Consider the following 24,881-nt stretch of genomic DNA (forward strand, 5'->3'; position numbering starts at 1 on the left):
GGGGGATGTATTCTCCTATGAGGAACTGGTATACAAAGCCTTGTCTTTGTCCTGGTTAGTGGCTAGAATTTAACCAACTTAAAAGGAGTAGGACAAAGGAAGCCAATCAGAGCAGACTGGGAGTGTCTGAACACAGCACAGTCCAAGGTGTGGGAAACCATACCAGACTCCATCTGAACAAAACCTAGGAAACACGTGAATGTATTTCTGATATACAGTGAAAAATCTCCTTGTTAAACTTGCCTTCTAGACAGAAGAATCATGATCAGATTTGGAAAATAGTGGACCTTGGTTGATGTATTTAAACCCCGCCCTGCCTTAAATTCCTATTGATAGGACTTCTGTTTATGGTCAATGTAGAGTAATGAAGAACAGCTGTACTCTTCCCCGACACAATTGAGAACAGACAAAACACATAAAGTAATAGCGTACAAAATATTAGGCATCACATGATGAAGACAATGATCCTTGAGACATGGGAAACAACTAAAGTCAATTCATTGAAAGCTAGTGTTGAGTAAGCTCATACTGTGCTGCAGAGAAGAGAAAGTTGAGACAGAGCTTGGTGAGCTCTCTGAGTGAAGAATATGGACATGAGAATCCAGGGAGACTAAGACTCCCAGAATTTGAAGGACAGAGCACCAGAAAGGAGAGAACTCCACGGAAAGAGAGATAACTCCAGAGATCTGTAGAGGGCCCCCTTGAGTATTCTGCTATATAATGATCAGTATTACGTGTATGGGGAAACTATCTGAGGCTAGGAAAGCAAACTCTTGAAAGGCTTAGAGAGAAGAGTATCTGGCACTCACATAAGGCTGGACTGTGACCTATTCCCACCTGACATGATGGGAAACCTCATGATTCACAGGGCATCATGTGGAGTACACAGAAGAATCTTTTTTCAGTAGTGGGGAAAGATTAGCCTGAGACTGAGCTCTACTCTTATTCTCCCTTACAAATCCTAAGAGTGAGGCCAGATAAGAGCAAACTACCTACAAATCTCTCAATTTTATCCTAGAATAAAGCTGAAAAATATGAATAGGATATTATATATATTAGACACTATAGGATCTGTGGAGTATATATATAGTATATATATGTATACACTATAGGAATAATATACTATATATATTAGAGGATTATATATATATACACACACACATATACACATATATATACACACCCACCCTATATATATATACTCAAGGATCATTTTCTTTATCACATGATGACTAATATTTTTGTATACTATTACTTTACATATCATATATAAGTGTGTGTGTATATATATAGTGTGTATATTCTTGAGCTTTATTCTAGTTAAGATATTGTAATATGTGTATATATGTATATATACATGTGATATTATAATATGTGTATAACTACATATGACACATACATATATATTACAATATCCTAAGTAGAATACAGCTCAAGAATATATGGACACAGACACACACATACACATGCCCTTACACACACAGATACACACACATATGCTGGAGGTTTACTATATGAAATATAAAGTACTAATTAAAATTAATACAAAAATATCCTCCCACAAAGAAAGTAAAAATGCCAATGTCTGGCAATGCTAACCAAAGAATTATCTGGTTTTCAAAGAGGCAAGATAATGTGAACCCTAAGGAGTAGAAAAATCCATCAAAAGTAAGGATTAATGGACACAGATGTTAAATTAAAAACAGCTATGTTAAAATAGTTCTGATAACTGTATTTCATATGTATGAAAAGTTAAGTAGGGCCATGGAGGACAAAAAGGGACCCAAAGTATATTTCTATCAAAACTGTAATTTGTGAGCTGAAAAATTCAAAAAATGAGATTAATGGCAGATGGGACATTGCAGAATAAAAGATTAGTAAACTTGAAGGCATAGCAATTGAATCTATCCAAAATGCCACACAAAGAGAACAAAAAACTAAGGATAATGAACAGAGCATTGAAGAGCTGTGGGGCAACTTCAAGAAATGTAATATATGTGCAACTGTGTTCCCTGAAAAAGAAAGATAGAGAAAATATTTGAGAAAATAATGGCCAAAATTATTCCAAATTTGTTTTAAACAACTATAGCTCCACAGAAACAAGAAGCTCAATGAAATCAAAGCATAAGAAACATGAATAAAATGACATCAAGATACAGCATAATAAAACATTTTCAAAATCATCAATAAAGAGAATATCTTAAAAGTATCCCGAGGAATGAAAGACATATTACGTATTGAAAGACAATAATGATGAACTCAGATTTCCTGTAAAAATTCTATGTAATATGCTTGACACAATTCAGAGTACTAATTGTATAGCCATAAACAATATAAATAAGCTTCAGCCCTTGTAAAGCTTACATCTGCATAGTGAAATCATATCACAGAGATAAGCAAATGTTATAAGTAATAAACTGTCAGACAGACAATGACAGTGCAAGGGAACAGAGAATAAAAGGATGCTACTATTTAAGGATTGTCAAGGAAGATACAGTCAGACTTGTGAATATTTAAGGAAGAACATTTTAGGTATAGGGACTATTGTAGCCCAGGGATTGGAATAGGCTTGATGTTGAATGTAGTTGGCATTCAAATGAATGAATGAATGAAGAGCCAAATTCATTCATGCTTTAATGTTAAAAATTGCTAATATTTATCGATCATCTGTAAAGACACTCAACTGTGCAGTATAGTTATTCCTAGGATTATTTTGATTAACTGAGTGTCTATCATATGCCAGGTTCTTTACCAAATTCTTGAAATTTCTATCATCAATTTACAAATTAGATAGATATTAATGCTCCTCCCCTTTTAATGAAAAGAGTCTGAAAAATGCCACCGGCTGTTGTATAATTCCCAGATTCAAATTTAGGTCATATGTCTTTCTGGTTTGAAACTCTTTCTGTTACATTAATGTTTCATGACTAATGAAGGTGCAAATATTTATCATGTGTGGATTCATAAAATAAAAAATGTGCAAAATCTTTTTCTACAAAATAAAATAATGTATTAAAATTTTGATACGTGTAATTTTTATCCAGAGACTACCAAAGACTTAGTATTTCAAATATGCCATTTCTAATGTAGAGATCTAAAAATATGTTTGTTCCCTGAGGAATTGCAATAGTTACAGTTAATGCTTATTGTATATTTGTGGTTAGCAGATAACTTTATAAAATCATTTAGAAGAATATTTAAATTTGAGACTTTCTAGAGACATGAAACACCTTTTAAAGAAATAATTAGGTACACATACAATCATGCTAAAATATATGTATTATATTTGTGTGCAAAGTACTATACATATATTTACAAACATTTCTGAATGAATGAATTAATAAATTATGCCCTTGTAATTAAATGCCCTTTTATAATATTTTACAAGGGTAGAATGTTGTTCATGTTTAAGAATGTATTTTAGTTTATTTTTCTAATTTTTGTTTGAATTTTTTTGCCATTTCAAAAGTGTTAAACTTTCTTGTATATAAATGTTATTGCCAACATCTATGTGTCTCTTTAGGATTAAAAAATTCCTAGGATTATGTCATTTATTATTTTTAATACAAAAGATTCTTTGGATAAATGTTCATATCTGTTGCAACCTTGAGGATGGTAAAGATCAAGACTTCCTAGTTCACGTCTGCACTCATCTGAGCTGGCATTGGTGCCAGGCACATATGACGCAATCAATTAACGTAACTTTATTTTTCAAAATCATAGGTGTTTGGCATAAACAACATGTGGGTCAAATAAAAATACAAACTGTTTGATCTGGGATAATTTCTTAATCTACATAATAAAATAAATGTTTAGGCTGTTTCAATTATTAAATGTTATATCACATATAAACTGATAAGCCAAGTGCCTGACTATAATGAGTGAATAGCAGCTACAATTATAAGTAAAGGATGCAAATTCATTTAAAAATGTAACAGATTTTCAAGTTTCTGTTTTCTTCACTTTATGAATACCAGGGATTAAAATCACACAAAAAACCAGACTCTTAGGTAAGTTTCTCGAGATGATATAATAGAGAAAAGTATAGCAAATTTCTATCACTAGTATATGCAGGTGTGAAATATTAAAGGAATTATTTGTGGTGTCCATTTTACCTATATTATTAAAAATTATATTAGGGACATATCTTCAAGCTACAGCACTAGATTATTTAACTAACACTTAATAAGACTACCTCTATACAGTAATAGCTATTAAAAATAATTATACGCTGGGTGTGGTAACTCATGCCTGTAATCCCAGCACTTTGGAAAGCCAAGGCTGGAGGACTACTTAAAACCAGGAGTTTAAGACAAGCCTGGGCAACATAGCAGGACCCTGTCTCTACAAAAAATTTTAAAAGTTAGCTAGATGCAGTGGCACACACCTGTAGTCTCAGCTACTTAGGAGGCTGAGATAAGAGAATTGTCTGACTCTAGGAGTTCAAGGCTGCAGTGAACATAATGCTACTACTGTATTCCAGTCTAGGCAATAGAGCAAGACTCTGTCTCAAAAAAAATTACAATTCAAAACCTATATGCACTTCAAATGTTCTATAAATACCTCTAAATCATTTCTCTAATAACAATATAGCTATTTATTACTGATCTTAAAAGTTAAGCCTCAAAATTTACCAGTTTACTTCATCAGTAAAGTAGTGACAGCAAGACTAAGAAATATCGATAATTATTTTTTAACAAATCTTATTATGTTTCTTCTTTAACGAAGTCTCAGGTGTAATGAGGAAAAGCATAAACATGGATGTGCAGGAGTGTTCCTTGTATTGTTGGCTGCTAGTTATAATAAAGCTATCCTCACCTTTTTCCACTAAGTGTTTGTCAATGGTACTCAGAAATCAGTTTAAGAAGAGTTGCCGGCCTTGCGCGGTGGCTCACGCCTGTAATCCCAGCACTTTGGGAGGCCGAGGCGGGGGGATCACGAGGTCAGGAGATCAAGACCATCCTGGCTAACACGGTGAAACCCCGTCTCTACTAAAAATACAAAAAAAAAAAAAAATTAGCCGGGCGCGGTGGCGGGCGCCTGTAGTCCCAGCTACTCAGGAGGCTGAGGCAGGAGAATGGCGTGAACCCGGGAGGTGGAGCTTGCAGTGAGCCGAGATCACGCCACTGCTCTCCAGCCTGGGCGACAGAGGGAGACTCCGTCTCAAAAAAAAAAAAAAAAAAAAGAAGAGTTGCCATAAGGTGATTAGGCTGCCTGTGTTCTGAGAACATATTCAAGAGCCAAAATTATAAACTCCGGTGAAACTGAGCATTGGAAAAATTATGCCTTAATATTGGCTTTCTATTTAAAAACAGTGAGACATTCAATACATTTCTTCACTTTGGCATGCCTCAATTTCCTCATCTGTAGAACAATGAGTTTTTAACTAGATGATGTATCAAGCCCATTTCAGCTGTTAACATGTGAAAATATTTTGGCCACATTGCCAGAGTTCATGTTCTTTGATTTTTTTAAAAAATTTAAAAGTAGTAGTGAAACCCCGTCTCTACTAAAAAATACAAAAAAAAACTAGCCGGGCGAGGTGGCGGGCGCCTGTAGTCCCAGCTACTCGGGAGGCTGAGGCAAGAGAATGGCGTAAACCCGGGAGGCGGAGCTTGCAGTGAGCTGAGGTCCGGCCACTGCACTCCAGCCTGGGTGATAGAGCGAGACTCCGTCTCAAAAAAAAAAAAAAAAAAAAAAAAAAAAAAAAAAAAAAAAGTAGTAGTGAATAGGGTTTTATATATATTTTAATTGGAAAGTAAAGATCACCCACATTAAATCTATGCATTTATCAGATAGCTAAAAACCTGTAGAGACTCCACCTACTAGATTCTCAGGAGCGATAGAAAGCTTGGTGAGCCTGGTGCTACATCATTTAAGTTATAAGCTTTCCTCCAGGAGGAGTAAAAACAAATCAGAGACCAAGACCTGGGTGTCTCTGGGTTTATTTCATATTTAAGCATTTTTCTTCTTTAAATGACTGTATTTTGTGCTATGAACTTGACAATATGTGTATTTTGCCAGATTATTCGTTACTTGGTACATTGAGTTGGATAGATTTCTCAGGAGCTCTGTGAGGTCAAAGGAGAAATAGGGTTCATTGGACACAAGTGTTTGAAGGAGATAGGTACTGAACCTTTACTTAACTGAAAAGAAAAATGGAACAGGGGTGAGCTGGGCAACACGGCCAAAATGCTGCTAGACAGGAAATGAGATTGCCAAGAAAAGCAGGTTAAAAGGAAACAAAAGAAAGGAGACAGAGTATGTCTAGTTTCAACATTTTGAAGGTAACATTGAGAAGCGGTATTTGATCTGAGGGCAAAGGAGACTCACTGAAATAGATGACAGTTTCAAGAGATTGACACAAAAATGATTTAGCAGTAGTATGTTACAAACTTAGAGAAGAAAGCAGAATTTAGAAGGCCAACACATTGTGTTTTATATCTTAGGTAACTAGGAATCCTACAAAAAAAGAATCTGTAGCCTAGAAAAGAAAGAATAGAAAAATTGAAACCATGTCATAGAAAATAAGGTTATTAGACTTCAAAATAGTAAAGAATAGAGAGATGACCACACTTTGGAGTTAGAATAAACATCAGAGGTTGTCTCTTAGTTTGTGAAAAGGCTGAAACATAGAGAAGTTATGAGAAACACTCAGATATTTAGTTTTTCATAGAACAAGAAATGTTAATATTTTTCTGACATCAAGTTTAATTTTATTTTTGCTGTGTCTTGACCCCCTTTCTTAGATATTGAATATTATTAAAGGACTTGAATATATAAAGAGAAAGAAAAGATCATACTATTTCCTATGTTGTCGCAAAAATAGACAATGAAAACAATTGGGTACAGAAGTTTCATTTTTACCAAATAAACTTGGAGACAGCAGAAATAATTTCATATATTATTAATTTATTCATTGACATTATGTTTAAATCAAGTGTTGTGCTAAAATCTGGGGTTATAAGCATGAGAAATACTTTGTTCCTAATCTCAAGGCATTTTTGACGAATGGGTGCAGATAAACGTGGCAACTAATAATGTTAACAGGAAGTCCTAAGTTCTGTGATAGAATTGTGCAGAGAATGCTGTGAGAACCCAGAAAAAGAGCAAACTGGCATAATTTTGTTCAGTCAGAGAGCCCTTTCTGGAGTCAAAAAATATTTGTTCAAGAAGGGACAACAGTGATTTAGCCCAGGAGATAGGGGAGAAATAAATATCTTAGGGTAAAGACAGACCTAGGATGAACATGTATCACTGTGGTAAATCACAAGTTCTGTAGGACTGGATATTGGTGGTGGGGAGAGTTGGGTTTGGAAGCTGAAGAGAAAGGGAAGAATCAGGTCATGAAGAGTTTCATATGCAATGCTACTGAGTTTAATATTCATATGAGCAGTACATGGCAAGCTAATAAACGGTGATGAGTAAGGGAATGATGGTCAGATCTGTGTTTGAGGATACTCGGTCTAGTAGTAATACAAAGAACTTTTCAGAGTCTGGAAACTAGGTAGGAAGCAATTTCAGAACTCTGAAAGAAAAAACAAAAGAGCTTTAACTAGAGAAATTATAGAGATGAAGGATAACATAAGAGGAACTCAAGACATATTTAGAAAGAGTTTCAAACATTGCCTGTTATGAAGTTACGTTCTTAAAGTGGGAGGGGTAGAGGCTATTTGTCTATCAGGGCTGTAACTTGGGTGACTGGGTGGTGGCAATGCTATTAAGAGATATTATTTGTTCAACAGTGGCTAATGGAATAGTAGTGTAGTGGCAAGGTGAAGAACAGGAACTAATAAAGAGATAATACCTAATAGGTCCTAAGCACTGTATTAGAGACTTTGTAAAGCTCATCTCTTTAATAATGATAATAAATATGGGTAAGTAGGATCAGAAAGATTATATATATGTTCTGCCCAATTTTCATATATTTTAGAAGCATTTGTGGGATTCGAACTTACATATTTACTATTGAAATTCATGCTCCTTCCACTTATCATTCTAAGAGAGTCTCAGTAGGGCTGCATCTTAGCCCTAGTTATTCCATATAACAGTTAGTATGCTTTAGAAAAAAAATCACCTAAAATTTCTAACATTCAATGTCCATAACTGCAAAAATGATTTTAAAATGCTGTCTCCCTCACAGCGATAACTATTCAGCAGAAGGATAACATGGAAGTTTATTTGTAAATTGTTATGTGATAAATATTCATTACAACTGTATCAGCATTATTATTAAGGTTTATTATGAAGAAACAAATTTCTCTTTTTAAGTCAGGTCAATTGAGATTTAATATACAGTACAGTAAAGTTTGCCCCTTTAGTATGTAGACTGATGAAACTGACAGATATATACAGCCATGCACTCACTATAAATTAGATATATAGAATATTTCCATCAGCTGCAAAGTCTCCTCATTGCCATTTTGCAGCCAATCCCCTACCCATACCTGTTTCAAAAACTGCTGATCTGATTTCTGTTTCTATAGTTCTGCTTTATTCTACAGTGTCATATAAATGGAGTCATACAATATGTATGTTTGTTTCTGGCATTTTTCATTTAGCATAATGCTTATAGAAATTATCAATGTTTTATATACCGGTAGTTTTTTCTCTTTAATGCGCAGCAGTTTTTCATTCTATGGATGTGGTACAATTTGCTTATATATTCACCAGCTGATGGGCATTTGAATTGTTTTTACATTTAAGCTATTATGAATAAAGCTGCTATGAATATTCAAAGATATCTGCTTTCATTTTTAATAGCTAAGAGTGGAATTTTAAGTCATGTGATCCATTTATGTTGAAGTTCATACTTCGAAATTTTTTCAAAGTTTATTGCCATCAGCGATGTGTGAAAATTTCAGTTGCTCTACCTCTTAACTAGCATTTAATAGTGTCAGTCTTTAATTTAACCAATCTAGGAGGCATATAGAGGTGTCTCAATGTGTTTTTATACCTTTCCATAATGACGTATTATGTTTAACATATTTCTTGCGCTAATTTTCCTTACTTTTTTATGTGTGTAAAAAACAAACTTTTTCACAGTTTTATAATTTTTTTGTCTCTTTATTGTTGAGTTGTAAAAATTATTTATAGAAAACTTTTCTGGGTACAAGATCTGCATGAGATTTTAGCTTTGCAAATAATTTCACAAAAGGTGTAGCTTGTCTTCTCATTTTCTTAAGAGGATCATTCTAAGAACAACAGTATTTAATCTTGTTGAAGTACAATTTATCTTTTTAAAAATGTTATGAACCATGCATCTTTGCTTAAACTGTCATCAAAACTTTGCCTCATGTTTTCTTATAGAAGCGTTACGGCCTTACCTTACCCTTAGGGATATAATACATTTCAAATTCAATGTTATATTTGATGTGAAGTATGGTTAATGTTATTATTGTTTTTTGGCACATGGATAAAAGATTGTTCTGACAATATTGATTGAAAAACACAATCTCTTTTTAAACTAATTACCGAGGAACCTCTGTGGATAATCAGTCAACCATGTGTATGTGAGTCTATTTCTAGTTTCTCTCTTCTTTTCTCTTTATATGTCTATATGGCTATTGATCTGTATGTTTATCCTTATGCCAGTACCACAGTTTTTTGATTGTTGTACCTTTAAATACATATGGGGATTAGATAATGTGAGTCTTCCAACTTCAGTCTTTGAGTTTCTTACAGACATTTATTTGATAGGAAAATCTCTGCTTTTCAATTGCATAAGGTACAAAGAAGAAAATACAAATTACACATAAGCCTCTCAACAAGAAGTATTTGAAAATACAATTTTCGGGAGCAAGATGGCCGAATAGGAGCAGCTCCAGTCTTCAACTCCCAGCGCCAGCGACACAGAAGACCGGTGATTTCGGCATTTTCAACTGAGGTACTGGGTTCATCTCACTGGGGAGTGCCGGAAGATCGGTACTGGTCAGCTGCTGCAGCCCGACCAGCGAGAGCTGAAGCAGGGCGAGGCATTGCCTCACCTGGGAAGCCCAAGGGGGAAGGGAATCCCTTTTCCTAGCCAGGGGAACTGAGACACACAACACCTGGAGAATCGGGTAACTCCCACCCCAATACTGCGCTTTGAGCAAACAGGCACACCAGGAGATCATATCCCACACCTGGCTGGGAGGGTCCCACACCCACGGAGCCTCCCTCATTGCTATCACAGCAGTCTGTGATCTACCGGCAAGGCAGCAGCGAGGCTGGGGGAGGGGCGCCCGCCATTGCTCAGGCTTAAGTAGGTAAACAAAGCTGCTGGGAAGCTCGAACTGGGTGGAGCTCACAGCAGCTCAAGGAAACCTGCCTGTCTCTGTAGACTCCACCTCTGGGGGCAGGGCACAGTAAACAATAACAAAGCAGCAGATACCTCTGCAGACCCAAACGACTCTGTCTGACAGCTTTGAAGAGAGCAGTGGATCTCCCAACACAGAGGTTGAGATCTGAGAAGGGACAGACTCCCTGCTCAAGCGGGTCCCTGACCCCTGAGTAGCCTAACTGGGAGACATCCCCCACTAGGGGCAGTCTGACACCCCACACCTCACAGGGTGGAGTACACCCCTGAGAGGAAGCTTCCAAAGCAAGAATCAGACAGGTACACTTGCTGTTCAGAAATATTCTATCTTCTGCAGTCTCTGCTGCTGATACCCAGGCAAACAGGGTCTGGAGTGGACCTCAAGCAATCTCCAACAGACCTACAGCTGAGGGTCCTGACTGTTAGAAGGAAAACTATCAAACAGGAAGGACACCTACACCAAAACCCCATCAGTACATCACCATCATCAAAGACCAGAGGCAGATAAAACCACAAAGATGGGGAAAAAGCAGGGCAGAAAAGCTGGAAATTCAAAAAATAAGAGCACATCTCCCCCGGCAAAGGAGCGCAGCTCATCGCCAGCAACGGATCAAAGCTGGACGGAAAATGACTTTGACGAGATGAGAGAAGAAGGCTTCAGTCCATCAAATTTCTCAGAGCTAAAGGAGGAATTACGTACCCAGCGCAAAGAAACTAAAAATCTTGAAAAAAAAGTGGAAGAATTGACGGCTAGACTAATTAATGCAGAGAAGGTCATAAACGAAATGAAAGAGATGAAAAGCATGACACGAGAAATACGTGACAAATGCACAAGCTTCAGTAACCGACTCGATCAACTGGAAGAAAGAGTATCAGCGATTGAGGATCAAATGAATGAAATGAAGCGAGAAGAGAAACCAAAAGAAAAAAGAAGAAAAAGAAATGAACAAAGCCTGCAAGAAGTATGGGATTATGTAAAAAGACCAAATCTACGTCTGATTGGGGTGCCTGAAAGTGAGGGGGAAAATGGAACCAAGTTGGAAAACACTCTTCAGGATATCATCCAGGAGAACTTCCCCAACCTAGTAGGGCAGGCCAACATTCAAATCCAGGAAATACAGAGAATGCCACAAAGATACTCCTCGAGAAGAGCAACTCCAAGACACATAATTGCCAGATTCACCAAAGTTGAAATGAAGGAAAAAATCTTAAGGGCAGCCAGAGAGAAAGGTCGGGTTACCCACAAAGGGAAGCCCATCAGACTCACAGCAGATCTCTCGGCAGAAACTCTCCAAGCCAGAAGAGAGTGGGGGCCAATATTCAACATTCTTAAAGAAAAGAATTTTAAACCCAGAATTTCATATCCAGCCAAACTAAGTTTCATAAGTGAAGGAGAAATAAAATCCTTTACAGATAAGCAAATGCTTAGAGATTTTGTCACCACTAGGCCTGCCTTACAAGAGACCCTGAAGGAAGTACTAAACATGGAAAGGAACAACCGGTACCAGCCATCTCAAAAACATGCCAAAATGTAAAGACCATCGAGGCTAGGAAGAAACTATATCAACTAATGAGCAAAATAACCAGTTAATATCATAATGGCAGGATCAAGTTCACACATCACAATCTTAACCTTAAATGTAAATGGACTAAATGCTCCAATTAAGAGACACAGACTGGCAAACTGGATAAAGAGTCAAGACCCATCAGTCTGCTGTATTCAGGAGACCCATCTCACACGCAGAGACATACATAGGCTCAAAATAAAGGGATGGAGGAAGATTTACCAAGCAAATGGAGAACAAAAAAAAGCGGGGGTTGCAATACTAGTCTCTGATAAAACAGACTTTAAACCATCAAAAATCAAAAGAGACAAAGAAGGCCATTACATAATGGTAAAGGGATCAATTCAACAGGAAGAGCTAACTATCCTAAATATATATGCACCCAATACAGGAGCACCCAGATTCATAAAGCAAGTCCTTAGAGACTTACAAAGAGACTTAGACTCCCATACAATAATAATGGGAGACTTCAACACTCCACTGTCAACATTAGACAGATCAACGAGACAGAAAGTTAACAAGGATATCCAGGAATTGAACTCATCTCTGCAGCAAGCAGACCTAATAGACATCTATAGAACTCTCCACCCCAAATCAACAGAATATACATTCTTCTCAGCACCACATCGTACTTATTCCAAAATTGACCATGTAATTGGAAGTAAAGCACTCCTCAGCAAATGTACAAGAACAGAAATTATTACAAACTGTCTCTCAGACCACAGTGCAATCAAACTAGAACTCAGGACTAAGAAACTCAATCAAAACCGCTCAACTACATGGAAACTGAACAACCTGCTCCTGAATGACTACTGGGTACATAACGAAATGAAGGCAGAAATAAAGATGTTCTTTGAAACCAATGAGAACAAAGATACAACATACCAGAATCTCTGGGACACATTTAAAGCAGTGTGTAGAGGGAAATTTATAGCACTAAATGCCCACAAGAGAAAGCAGGAAAGATCTAAAATTGACACTCTAACATCGCAATTAAAAGAATTAGAGAAGCAAGAGCAAACACATTCGAAAGCTAGCAGAAGGCTAGAAATAACTAAGATCAGAGCAGAACTGAAGGAGATAGAGACACAAAAAACCCTCCAAAAAATCAATGAATCCAGGAGTTGGTTTTTTGAAAAGATCAACAAAATTGACAGACCACTAGCAAGACTAATAAAGAAGAAAAGAGAGAAGAATCAAATCGACGCAATTAAAAATGATAAAGGGGATATCACCACCGACCCCACAGAAATACAAACTACCATCAGAGAATACTATAAACACCTCTACGCAAATAAACTGGAAAATCTAGAAGAAATGGATAATTTCCTGGACACTTACACTCTTCCAAGACTAAACCAGGAAGAAGTTGAATCCCTGAATAGACCAATAGCAGGCTCTGAAATTGAGGCAATAATTAATAGCCTACCAACCAAAAAAAGTCCAGGACCAGATGGATTCACAGCTGAATTCTACCAGAGGTACAAGGAGGAGTTGGTACCATTCCTTCTGAAACTATTCCAATCAATAGAAAAAGAGGGAATCCTCCCTAACTCATTTTATGAGGCCAACATCATCCTGATACCAAAGCCTGGCAGAGATACAACAAAAAAAAGAGAATTTTAGACCAATATCCCTGATGAACATCGATGCAAAAATCCTCAATAAAATACTGGCAAACTGGATTCAGCAACACATCAAAAAGCTTATCCACCATGATCAAGTGGGCTTCATCCCTGGGATGCAAGGCTGGTTCAACATTCGCAAATCAATAAACATAATCCAGCATATAAACAGAACCAAAGACAAGAACCACATGGTTATCTCAATAGATGCAGAAAAGGCTTTTGACAAAATTCAACAGCCCTTCATGCTAAAAACGCTCAATAAATTCGGTATTGATGGAACGTACCTCAAAATAATAAGAGCTATTTATGACAAACCCACAGCCAATATCATACTGAATGGGCAAAAACTGGAAAAATTCCCTTTGAAAACTGGCACAAGACAGGGATGCCCTCTCTCACCACTCCTATTCAACATAGTGTTGGAAGTTCTGGCTAGGGCAATTAGGCAAGAGAAAGAAATCAGGGGTATTCAGTTAGGGAAAGAAGAAGTCAAATTGTCCCTGTTTGCAGATGACATGATTGTATATTTAGAAAACCCCATTGTCTCAGCCCAAAATCTCCTTAAGCTGATAAGCAACTTCAGCAAAGTCTCAGGATACAAAATTAATGTGCAAAAATCACAAGCATTCTTATACACCAGTAACAGACAAACAGAGAGCCAAATCATGAATGAACTTCCATTCACAATTGCTTCAAAGAGAATAAAATACCTAGGAATCCAACTTACAAGGGATGTAAAGGACCTCTTCAAGGAGAACTACAAACCACTGCTCACTGAAATAAAAGAGGACACAAACAAATGGAAGAACATACCATGCTCATGGATAGGAAGAATCAATATCGTGAAAATGGCCATACTGCCCAAGGTAATTTATAGATTCAATGCCATCCCCATCAAGCTACCAATGAGTTTCTTCACAGAATTGGAAAAAACTGCTTTAAAGTTCATATGGAACCAAAAAAGAGCCCGCATCTCCAAGACAATCCTAAGTCAAAAGAACAAAGCTGGAGGCATCACGCTACCTGACTTCAAACTATACTACAAGGCTACAGTAACCAAAACAGCATGGTACTGGTACCAAAACAGAGATATAGACCAATGGAACAGAACAGAGTCCTCAGAAATAATACCACACATCTACAGCCATCTGATCTTTGACAAACCTGAGAGAAACAAGAAATGGGGAAAGGATTCCCTATTTAATCAATGGTGCTGGGAAAATTGGCTAGCCATAAGTAGAAAGCTGAAACTGGATCCTTTCCTTACTCCTTATACGAAAATTAATTCAAGATGGATTAGAGACTTAAATGTTAGACCTAATACCATAAAAATCCTAGAGGAAAACCTAGGTAGTACCATTCAGGACATAGGCATGGGCAAAGACTTCATGTCTAAAACACCAAAAGCAACGGCAGCAAAAGCCAAAATTGACAAATGGGATCTCATTAAACTAAAGAGCTTCTGCACAGCAAAAGAAACTACCATCAGAGTGAACAGGCAACCTACAGAATGGGAGAAAATTTTTGCAATCTACTCATCTGACAAAGGGCTAATATCCAGAACCTACAAAGAACTCAAACAAATTTACAAGAAAAAAACAAACAACCCCATCAAAAAGTGGGCAAAGGATATGAATAGACATTTCTCAAAAGAAGACATTCATACAGCCAACAAACACATGAAAAAATGCTCATCATCACTGGCCATCAGAGAAATGCAAATCAAAACCACAATGAGATACCATCTCACACCAGTTAGAATGGCGATCATTAAAAAGTCAGGAAACAACAGGTGCTGGAGAGGATGTGGAGAAATAGGAACACTTTTACACTGTTGGTGGGATTGTAAACTAGTTCAACCATTATGGAAAACAGTATGGCGATTCCTCAAGGATCTAGAACTAGATGTACCATATGACCCAGCCATCCCATTACTGGGGATATACCCAAAGGATTATAAATTATGCTGCTATAAAGACACATGCACACGTATGTTTATTGCAGCACTATTCACAATAGCAAAGACTTGGAATCAACCCAAATGTCCATCAGTGACAGATTGGATTAAGAAAATGTGGCACATATACACCATGGAATACTATGCAGCCATCAAAAAGGATGAGTTTGTGTCCTTTGTAGGGACATGGATGCAGCTGGAATCCATCATTCTTAGCAAACTATCACAAGAACAGAAAACCAAACACCGCATGTTCTCACTCATAGGTGGGAACTGATCAATGAGATCACTTGGACTCGGGAAGGGGAACATCACACACCGGGGCCTATCATGGGGAGGGGGGAGGGGGGAGGGATTGCATTGGGAGTTATACCTGATGTAAATGACGAGTTGATGGGTGCAGCACACCAACAAGGCACAAGTATACATATGTAACAAACCTGCACGTTATGCACATGTACCCTACAACTTACAGTATAATAATAATAAATAAATTAAAAAAAAAAAATACAATTTTCAGTTTTATGGTGTTTATAGAATTATTATGTTAATATATAAAAACATGCAATGTTTTGTGTTATATAACATCATAGCATAAACCATTTACCATGCTTGTAATTATTACTTTTATTTGTAATTATTATTTTAATGAATATTTTGTTGTACAGAACTATCACAAGTTAGGATGCCAATATTGGACATTTGTGTTGATTTCAGGTTTTGGTAATTTAATAGTACCGTTATGAGATCTTTTTCCTTAATTGTTTGCATCTATGGTTATTTTCTACAGCTTAATTCTTACCAGGGAAAATATTGGGTCAACGATTATGTGCACTTTTAAGAGCTTAAAATTTCTACCCATAGACAAAAATATAAATAGCAATATAGGTATTATTTAACACTGTCTGCCAAATTTATGCTTTTTAGCCATAAACACTTCATAAACAAGTTTGCGTCATTGGATTCCCAGTGCATTTTGTCATTTTTAAAATAATTTAAATTTGGTATGTTTCTCTTTTCTTACCTGCTCCCAACCCTCTTCAGATTCACCTGTCTGGTAAAAAATTAATCTTGCTTATCTCGAAAATCTGAAGAGAGTTGGAAGCAGGTAAGAAAAGAGGAACATACCAAATATTGATTATTATTCTCCTTTCTTGCTACCTCGAAATATATCTGCTAGTTAGCAGTGCTCTTTATGCAGTAATGGGTACCAAGATCAACTTGACAAGTTAATTTGACCTGGAGAGAGCTTTTCTATCTTGGTTTCTAGAAATGAAAATTTTGTAACATGAGTAAGTATTAAATTCTCATTGAAAGGATATTCCTTGGGATTTCTAACTTGGAATGAAAAAAATAACAGAATAAAGAAAATACAGAATAAAGAAAATATTCTTCATACAGACAATAAACTAATAGAAAATATACTGCTCATGAAGCAATATATAAATTTTATTATCTGTTTAATGTGTAGAGCCTAAGATTTCCAGATATTTCCCCAGAATACTTGTTTCAGATATACACGTGGCATTGCAATATTTTTAAATGTTTATGTTTCTTTATACATTATTGATAAATGTTATTTTCCTCTGTTGACTTTTAAATCTTTCTGTTTTCACTTTTTGCTTGAGTGTTGTGCCTTTGTGTATCAGACAATGAGCACTATGTTGATATTGTCACTTATATGTGTAGGTATTTTGCCTTAACTTTACTTCAACCTAAATAAAAAGAATAAAATAATAATGTAAATAAAAGATCTACATTGTGGCCTCCATCTCCAAACTTTCTACCTTGAGTCATCATTGCATTCATCATGTATGATTTATTATAATTTATAATATTTCCTACATAATTATTCATCTTTTGAAAATACTATTTGTTTTATATATTATTCAAAGTTTCTATTCTTAATCAAATTTTCATGAATTTCTTAAAAATAGCAATGACTCATTGGATTAAAAAAAATAAAAAATAATAATCTCATGATAAGCCAGAGCTGAGAGTGATCCAAGCTTTGAGAAGGGACAAGGTCCAGTGAAGGCGGAATGAAGGTTTGATTAGGCTTTCCAGTGGGAGTTATTTCTCCAAAAAGCTATATTTGAGATAAACCAAAGGTTTAAAATATAAGCTGTTTCATTTTCATAAATAGTTACTTCAGTCCTAAATAGGGAAAATTAATATTTCTCTCAAGAAGGTGTCAGAAAAGGGATTTAGACAACAAGTTATTACAAATTGATAATATTCTTCTGTTCATCTTAATGCTAATTTAAGATTCAAAAGTACCTGTAGATTTGGAAAAAAGTATTCTCCATAAAATAAATTCAGGTAAATATTTATAAGCCTGTATCATTTATCTAATGTGAGAGTAATGTGTATAAAATATCAATTTAACATGTATCTCCTTACTGGTTTTACATTTATTTTGTTTCTTGAAAAACAGCTGAATTAGGAAGGGTTTTATTGTACATATATGTTGAATAAAATACGTTCAATGCAGTTTTACTGACTAAATGTTACTAAGAAAATTAGATGGTTTAAATGAACATCATTTTTTCTCATTAAATTTTATTTTAAAAATGGAAGATAGTAATTATTACTTTATCTGGAAATTTCTTTCATTAGAAACTGAACCCAATTTAAGAGTTTTGGATATTTCTTTAATATTTAAATAGGAACTCTCATAGCCAACACTGTAATTGTGTCTCTTTTTAAAATAATAATTTAAATTTTTATGGGTACATAGTAGGTGTATATTTACGGAATACATGAGATATTTTGACACAGGCCAAAAATGTGTATTAATCACATCAGGGTAAATGGGGCATCCATCACCTTAAGCATTTATTCTTTCTTTCTGTTACAAACATTTCAATTGTACTCTTTTACTTATTTTAAAATGTAGAGTAAATTATTGTTGCCTGCAGTCACCCTGTTGTATTATCAAATGCTAGATCTTATTCATTCTATCTAACTATATTTTCATACCCATTACCCCTCCTCAACCCCGCTACACTGCCAAGCCTCTCTTTTCTGAGAATCATGAGCCATAGATCTCAGGGGTGGTTGACTTGATCCAATACTTCAGGCTTATACTTGCTCAAAAGATTTCTGTGATTCAATCTCTTCAGAATCTCTGTTTTTCTCTTTCTTTCCCTCTGTCTCTGTCTTTGCCTCTCTCTCTCTCACACACACACACACACACACACACACACACACGCGCTCTCTCTCTCTCTCTCTCACACACACACACACACACACACACACAGAGAGAGAGAGAGAGAGAGAGAAAGAGAGAGGAAGAGAAGAGAGAGAGAGAGAGACACAGTTATTACTGTTTCCCGACATAGTACCTCCATCACAGGGAAGGCAGGCAACTTCTGATACCTTGATTAAATGGTCATCTTCATTTTTTCCCCCAAGCTTTGCAATGAAAAACTATAACATGTAACCAAATTGGATAGTTAGACAAAACAGAAACAATCTACTAAAAGTTTATGTTTGCTAAATCAATTTGCAGGGTATAGAAAATGATTTTAGAAAACCTTAGTTCATATAAACAATAAATGCCTAGTTATTCATTTGGGTGGATTAGATTGAAGTTCAAATTTAATCATTTTAAAGTATTATTACTAATGAGTATTTGCAAGCACATCACTATATAGGTAATCCTTGTATATAAATATCTGAAATTATTATTTTATGCTAGGCAATGCCCTAAGCATGTTGCATTCATTGCTTCATTTAAACCTAATAATAAACTTCCAAGATGGCATGGTCATGTTCATTTTACCTAGGAGAAAGTGGAATCTCAGAGCAAGTCAATACCTGTGCATAGTTGAAATACCACAGAGCAAGTGTCTACATCAAAGGCAGCCTGGCTCCAAAATCCATGGTATTACTTCTATACCATAATGTAATTGGTAAGATTTAAATGGTCTATTGTCATACTCTTTGGCATTCCATTTTCTCCCATTTATTCACAAAAAATACTAAATTATTCCAACATATTGAGCACTTTCCTGGGTGTTGAGAGTACAGAATACACGTGAATATAACAGACAAAAATCTCTGAATTCATGAAGTGGTCAGTTAAGTAAGGATATATGGCACACACATTATCACATGAATAAATATATGATATTTATAAAATAATATGTATTATATATTATTAAGGAAGAATAAAGGGTGTAATGATCACAAAACAAATGGAACCTGTTTACATTTGGAACCAGTACTCTCAATAAAAATCTTTATTAAGAAATTAATATTAAAGATATCCCATGTGATGGGTTTGACAGATGAAGGATAGGGAACAGCATTCTGGGCAGAAGGATCAGCATCGTAGCAGGCTGTGTTCTGAGGTCATGTCTGGACCACATTGTGCAAGAAGACAGCAGGAGCTATGCAATGTAGAGCCTTGTGGGCTTTGTTAAGAACTCTACTTTTTATCTCTCTTCTTCTGTTCCTTTCCAGATCTTGATGAGGTATATTCTACTTCATAAGATATTTATGCCCTCTCACACCTATATTAATATCTCCTTTCTTTGATTCTTTGTGCATATATTATCATATGCTGCTAACAAAAGTATTTGCATGTGTGACATTATAACTCCTTAAGAGCAGAAATAAAGGTACGTACTCCTTATCACATAGATGAGTAAATACCCACTAAATTTAAAGGTATACTTAAATTTTGTGGTAGACCCTCCCATAATGGGAGAAATAAATACAGTTAATAGTAATGCTTTTTACTTGAAATGAAATATCATTTATATGAAATCAGTGGTTGAGGCTCCATTAGCATATCAAAATGTCTGAAGTGAAAATATGTGGAATAAGTAATATTAAATGCTATGTAAATGTAAGACATTATATTAAGGATACAGCTAAAGATACATTTTTATGGAGTAATGAGAGTTAATAAAAGACACTAGTATCATATTCTTTTGAAATCAATGTGCAAAGAGAATATGCTTCAATAAAATCACATTCATGCTGTAAAGTCTGAGAAATACACAGAATTTTAAATCTTTCTTTATATGAAAACAACTCTCAGAAGAGCAAAGATACTAATAAGTGACTTGGGTCAAACTTAGGAGGTTTGTCTTCACAAAAATGATTTCTAATACATAGAGAAAACCATGGCTCTCAAAGCTTTTCACGGAGAGGGAAATAAGAGAAAATAAAGTTTTGGATCCTTTTGTTTCTCTGCCTAATTTTGTTTAATGACAGGTAAGTTGACCAAGAAAAAGCCTCCCAACTTGAAATCTGTAATAAAAAAAATTAATGGAAATTTTAGTAGTGCTTTTCCTTCCTACAAATTATACTAACTATTTTATATTTCCTAGTTCCACTGAAAAAAAACTCACTAGAGGAAATTAGAAAATAATTTATCATATTTTTGCTCCTGAATCTATGAATCCTTAAACAAGGACTCTCTTTTCGCTCTTTTCTAAGTAAGCAGAAGTCTTTTGACTACAGCTGGTTTATAAAAGCTTATTTAATAACTTGAAAAATGTACTAACTGGCAATTATGTAGTCACTGTAATTCTGAGTGTATGATTTCTTTTTAGTTAATTTAGTAAATATATAAGCATATTATAAAAAGTATTATGATGCAAAGTTATAATTTATGACGAGCCAGAAGATTCTATCAAATTGGATATAATGGTTTGACACCCTTCCCTTCCCCTCCTAAAATAGTACTGCATTCTAATTTAACAGTATTATTTTCTATAGTTATTTTTGACGGACTTCTGAGTTGAAAGGCATAGAATGAAACATGTTCTTGTTTTTGGTCCTGTCATAATTCTGAAATGCTATAAAAATATAAAATGAGCAAGACATTGCCAATTATTTAAAATTAAATTCATTATTTAACTGAGAGGTAATTTTTTGGCAGGTATCATTTCCCAAAGTTGGAAAGTGGGGGTTCCTCTTCCCAGGTTTCTGTAATCACTTCCTTACAAGTAAGCCTTCCCCAAGCCCAACCTTCATTGTGCTAGTGGTGAATAAAACTTTATTTCACTTCATATAAATATTTTTCTGGCTGTCTGAATTATCATTCTGCAAGATGGCTTCAATCTAGTGCTTATGATGACTTGACTGTTTCACTGTTGTGATAGTAATATCAGGTCTCTGTCAAACTCAATTAAATGTGTATGACATTCATTCAACATCACTGATTGAGTATCTTCTATGTATAGGGACTGTATTAATCACTGTGGGTAAAACATGGCTCTGTCATCTCAAAACTTATGACTTGCTATGAAGCAGAGACAAATATATCAAGGCACACAGGACAACGGCAGATGCTATGGAAAAGAAAGATAAGAAAGATAAAGGTGCAATGAGGGCAGAAAAGAAGGGCATTTGAATTAGAATGGAATAGCCAGGAACACTTCTCAGAAGTAATTATTGAGTTTTACCATGTCTAAAAAAATATAATTTGTTTCAATGAGGGCATGATGAGAGGTTACCACTTTAAGTAGGACATACAGTTTGTCTTCTATTAGCGTAGCCAATTAAGAATTGATGGATCGAATATATTTTGAATATATTTTAATCTATGTGGTAAAAAGTATTATTATAAGCTACTCCACTGAATATTTTAAATTCTTGAGTCAAAATAAATATGTAGCTGGAGATCACATGGCCATTGCCTGGGAGTTGAACTGGCACTAAAACTGAGACTTTTACTACTGTTCTTGAGCTGACTTTAGCTTCTATTAGAGACTCAGCAAGCAAAGTGAATTGACATGGACCCTACAAGATAAGGCTGGAAGTGCCATAAATCATACTTATCTTTTCTGACCATATCCATTGTTCTTCCCTAGATCTTGGTCATTTTCTATAGTCTGTTTTCAGGAGGTGAGCTTGAAAGATTAATTGTCTGAGGCAGAGAGACATAAGGAGAGACGGCAAATGCTGCTTAAAGACAGGATTAAATAACTGCAGAGCTCTCCTTTTGCTTCACGGAATACAAATGCCATTCATCTTTACATTTAATACATTCACTCATCAAACATTTATGGAATATCTACTATGTGGTAAAATTCTCTGCTGGGATGAATCAGACTTTATACGTCAATGAAACTCATGGCTTAGCAAAGAGACTGACCTTATGCACATAAATGAGTGGAATAGACTGGAATTGGCCTATTGATTAATGCATGCACAGGCTAGATGAGTAGAAGGAAACAAAAAAGACCTGGCTTCCAGCAGGAAATGATGACTGACCTGCTTCTAGAAAAGCTAGAAAATAAGTGTTCAACAGACTAATGAGGACATTTCAGGCAGTGGCAAAGCATGAGGTGTGTGGAGACTTGGTTACAGGGTTTGTATAGGAGTCGGGTGGGGTTGCACAAAAAGAGCTAGTAGTAGCAACAGAGTCTAGAAAGGCATAAGGAGGCTGACATCACACTTAGAGAAGAGCTTAGTCTTATTATAGAAGATGAAAGGGAGCATTAAAATGATAACAGCTTGTCTGAATATAACTTTGTATATGAATATCCATGGTGTGATTATTTGCAACAGTAAAAAGGTAGAAACAACCCAAATGTCCATCAGTTAATTAATGGATAAACAAAATGTAATGTGTGCATGCAACAAAACATGGTGTGTGCACCGTGGGTGTGTGTGCACATGCACACATACACATATGCATAGTGGAATATTTCTGTCACAAAAATATGGATGAAGAATGAAAGGAGTAGGCTAAGGGAAAGAAGCCAAATTCAATGGCCACATACTGTATGATTTCATTTACATAAAAATCTAAAGTATACAAAGCAGATGGGTAGTTACCAGTGACTGAGAGAAGAAAGAACAATAAGTTCCTGCGTAATGAGTACATAGTTTATTTTGGGATGAGGATGTTCTTGAAGTAGGTATTGGTGATGATCGCACAACATTGTGAATGTATTAAATGCCATCAAAGTTTAAATTGTTAAAATGGTAAATGTTATAGGTATTTTATCATAATGGAAAAAATACATACATTAGCAGCTTAAAACTAGGGAAGATGGCAGGAGCAGTGGTACCAAAGAACCGCAAAATGACTGATGAACAGTCGCTTTGTTAGAATCTTCACACAGTTGCATGTGCAGGATTTTGGGGGAGATGCCTGATTTGCAAAGCTGACCAGCAAAATGTTTCTAATGGGACCTCTGCCAGAATATGGAGGTCATTTTTATCCCCTTTGTATTATTTTCCCTTTGCTAGTACAACTATGCAGATACCTCTTTGAATATGGGAGCTGTGTCTGTTATTCTGGCACTAAAGGTAGTGCTAGAATCACAGTAGACATTTAAGAAAGTGACTTCATGATTATGTCAAAACAGGGTTTTAGTGTTAATGTGACCTTAAAATCAATATAGTGTAAACCCCTAAGAGGACAATTTCCTTACATGGGCCTTCCTCATTCTCTTAAGGGGCTATTCATTTTCCAATTAAAGTGTGTTTACTTTCCTTTTCAAACTGCTAAACAGTATACGTTTGTAGGTTGCATCATAGTTGGCTTTTTCATCAAGGTGAATACTTTGAATAATAATTTCTCTCATGTCTTCTGTGTCTATTCCAATTGCAGGAGGATTTATATATCCTGGGTGAACCATGCTAACCTAATGTTATCAACATATATTAATCTAGTGAGTTCATCAAATACATATTAACCTTGGATTTTAAAATCAGAAAATTAAGACTCAAGGTAATTAAGTGGCATGGCATAAATAATAGAGGTCACAGCCTGCACTAGGACTTGGGACTTCACTTTCGAATTGGCAATGAGAGGCACTCAGTCTAGACCTGACAGAGAATAACCCAGGGTCCTTTATTCCAGTAGGCTGAGGTCTGTCAGCCCATTTTAAGCTTGACCTTGTAGAGTGACTTTAAACTTCACCTAACTCTTCTTCCTCATAATCCTCCTGCCTGTACTGCTAACACTCAAAAGGGAAATTTAGGCCATTCTCTTCTACCTTCCTCAAAAGCCTTATTCTTAGTCTTCTCCTTTGAGTGATCTCAAGCTTTGGGAACAAGTATTCAGAGTATAGGACAATTTAGAACTCATCTTATGGCCTCACTGGATTTTAAGAAATATCTGTGACCTTCGATGTGATGCAGTGCCTTCATGGCATTGGAATGCACAGCACTAATGATCTCACTGATTGTAATGAATAATGCAATCCATGCATTACAGGAATCCATGCATTACAAAAATAATGATCTCATGTATTTCAATGAATTTTTAAATCCCAAACACTTCCTATAAGACTGAGTTGCTATAGCTACCATGAAATCCCTCTCACTTTGGACTTATTACATTTTAAATGACCTCATTATTATTATTTTTTTGTTACTTTAAGTTCCGGGATACATGTGCAGAACATGCAGGTGTGTTACATAGGTATACGTGTGCCATGGTGGTTTGCTGCACCTAT

General features: G+C 35.7%; 1 protein-coding gene across 9 annotated transcripts in view; it reads left to right on the plus strand.

The window, feature by feature from the left end:
* The window catches only part of LOC103881450 (caspase recruitment domain-containing protein 18), a 269,585-nt gene that overhangs the window by 92,168 nt on the left and 152,536 nt on the right, over positions 1-24,881 (plus strand). The window contains exon 4 of one of the 9 annotated variants that reach the window (XR_637748.4): positions 9,728-9,847. The exons of the other annotated variants lie outside the window; for them this stretch is intronic. The gene's annotated coding sequence lies outside the window, so the exon portion shown is untranslated. Of the gene's footprint in view, positions 1-9,727; positions 9,848-24,881 lie in introns of those variants that run through there. 9 annotated transcript variants of the gene reach the window in all.

The sequence above is a fragment of the Papio anubis genome, chromosome 12 (assembly GCF_008728515.1).
Source record: "Papio anubis isolate 15944 chromosome 12, Panubis1.0, whole genome shotgun sequence".
NCBI lineage: Eukaryota > Metazoa > Chordata > Mammalia > Primates > Cercopithecidae > Papio > Papio anubis.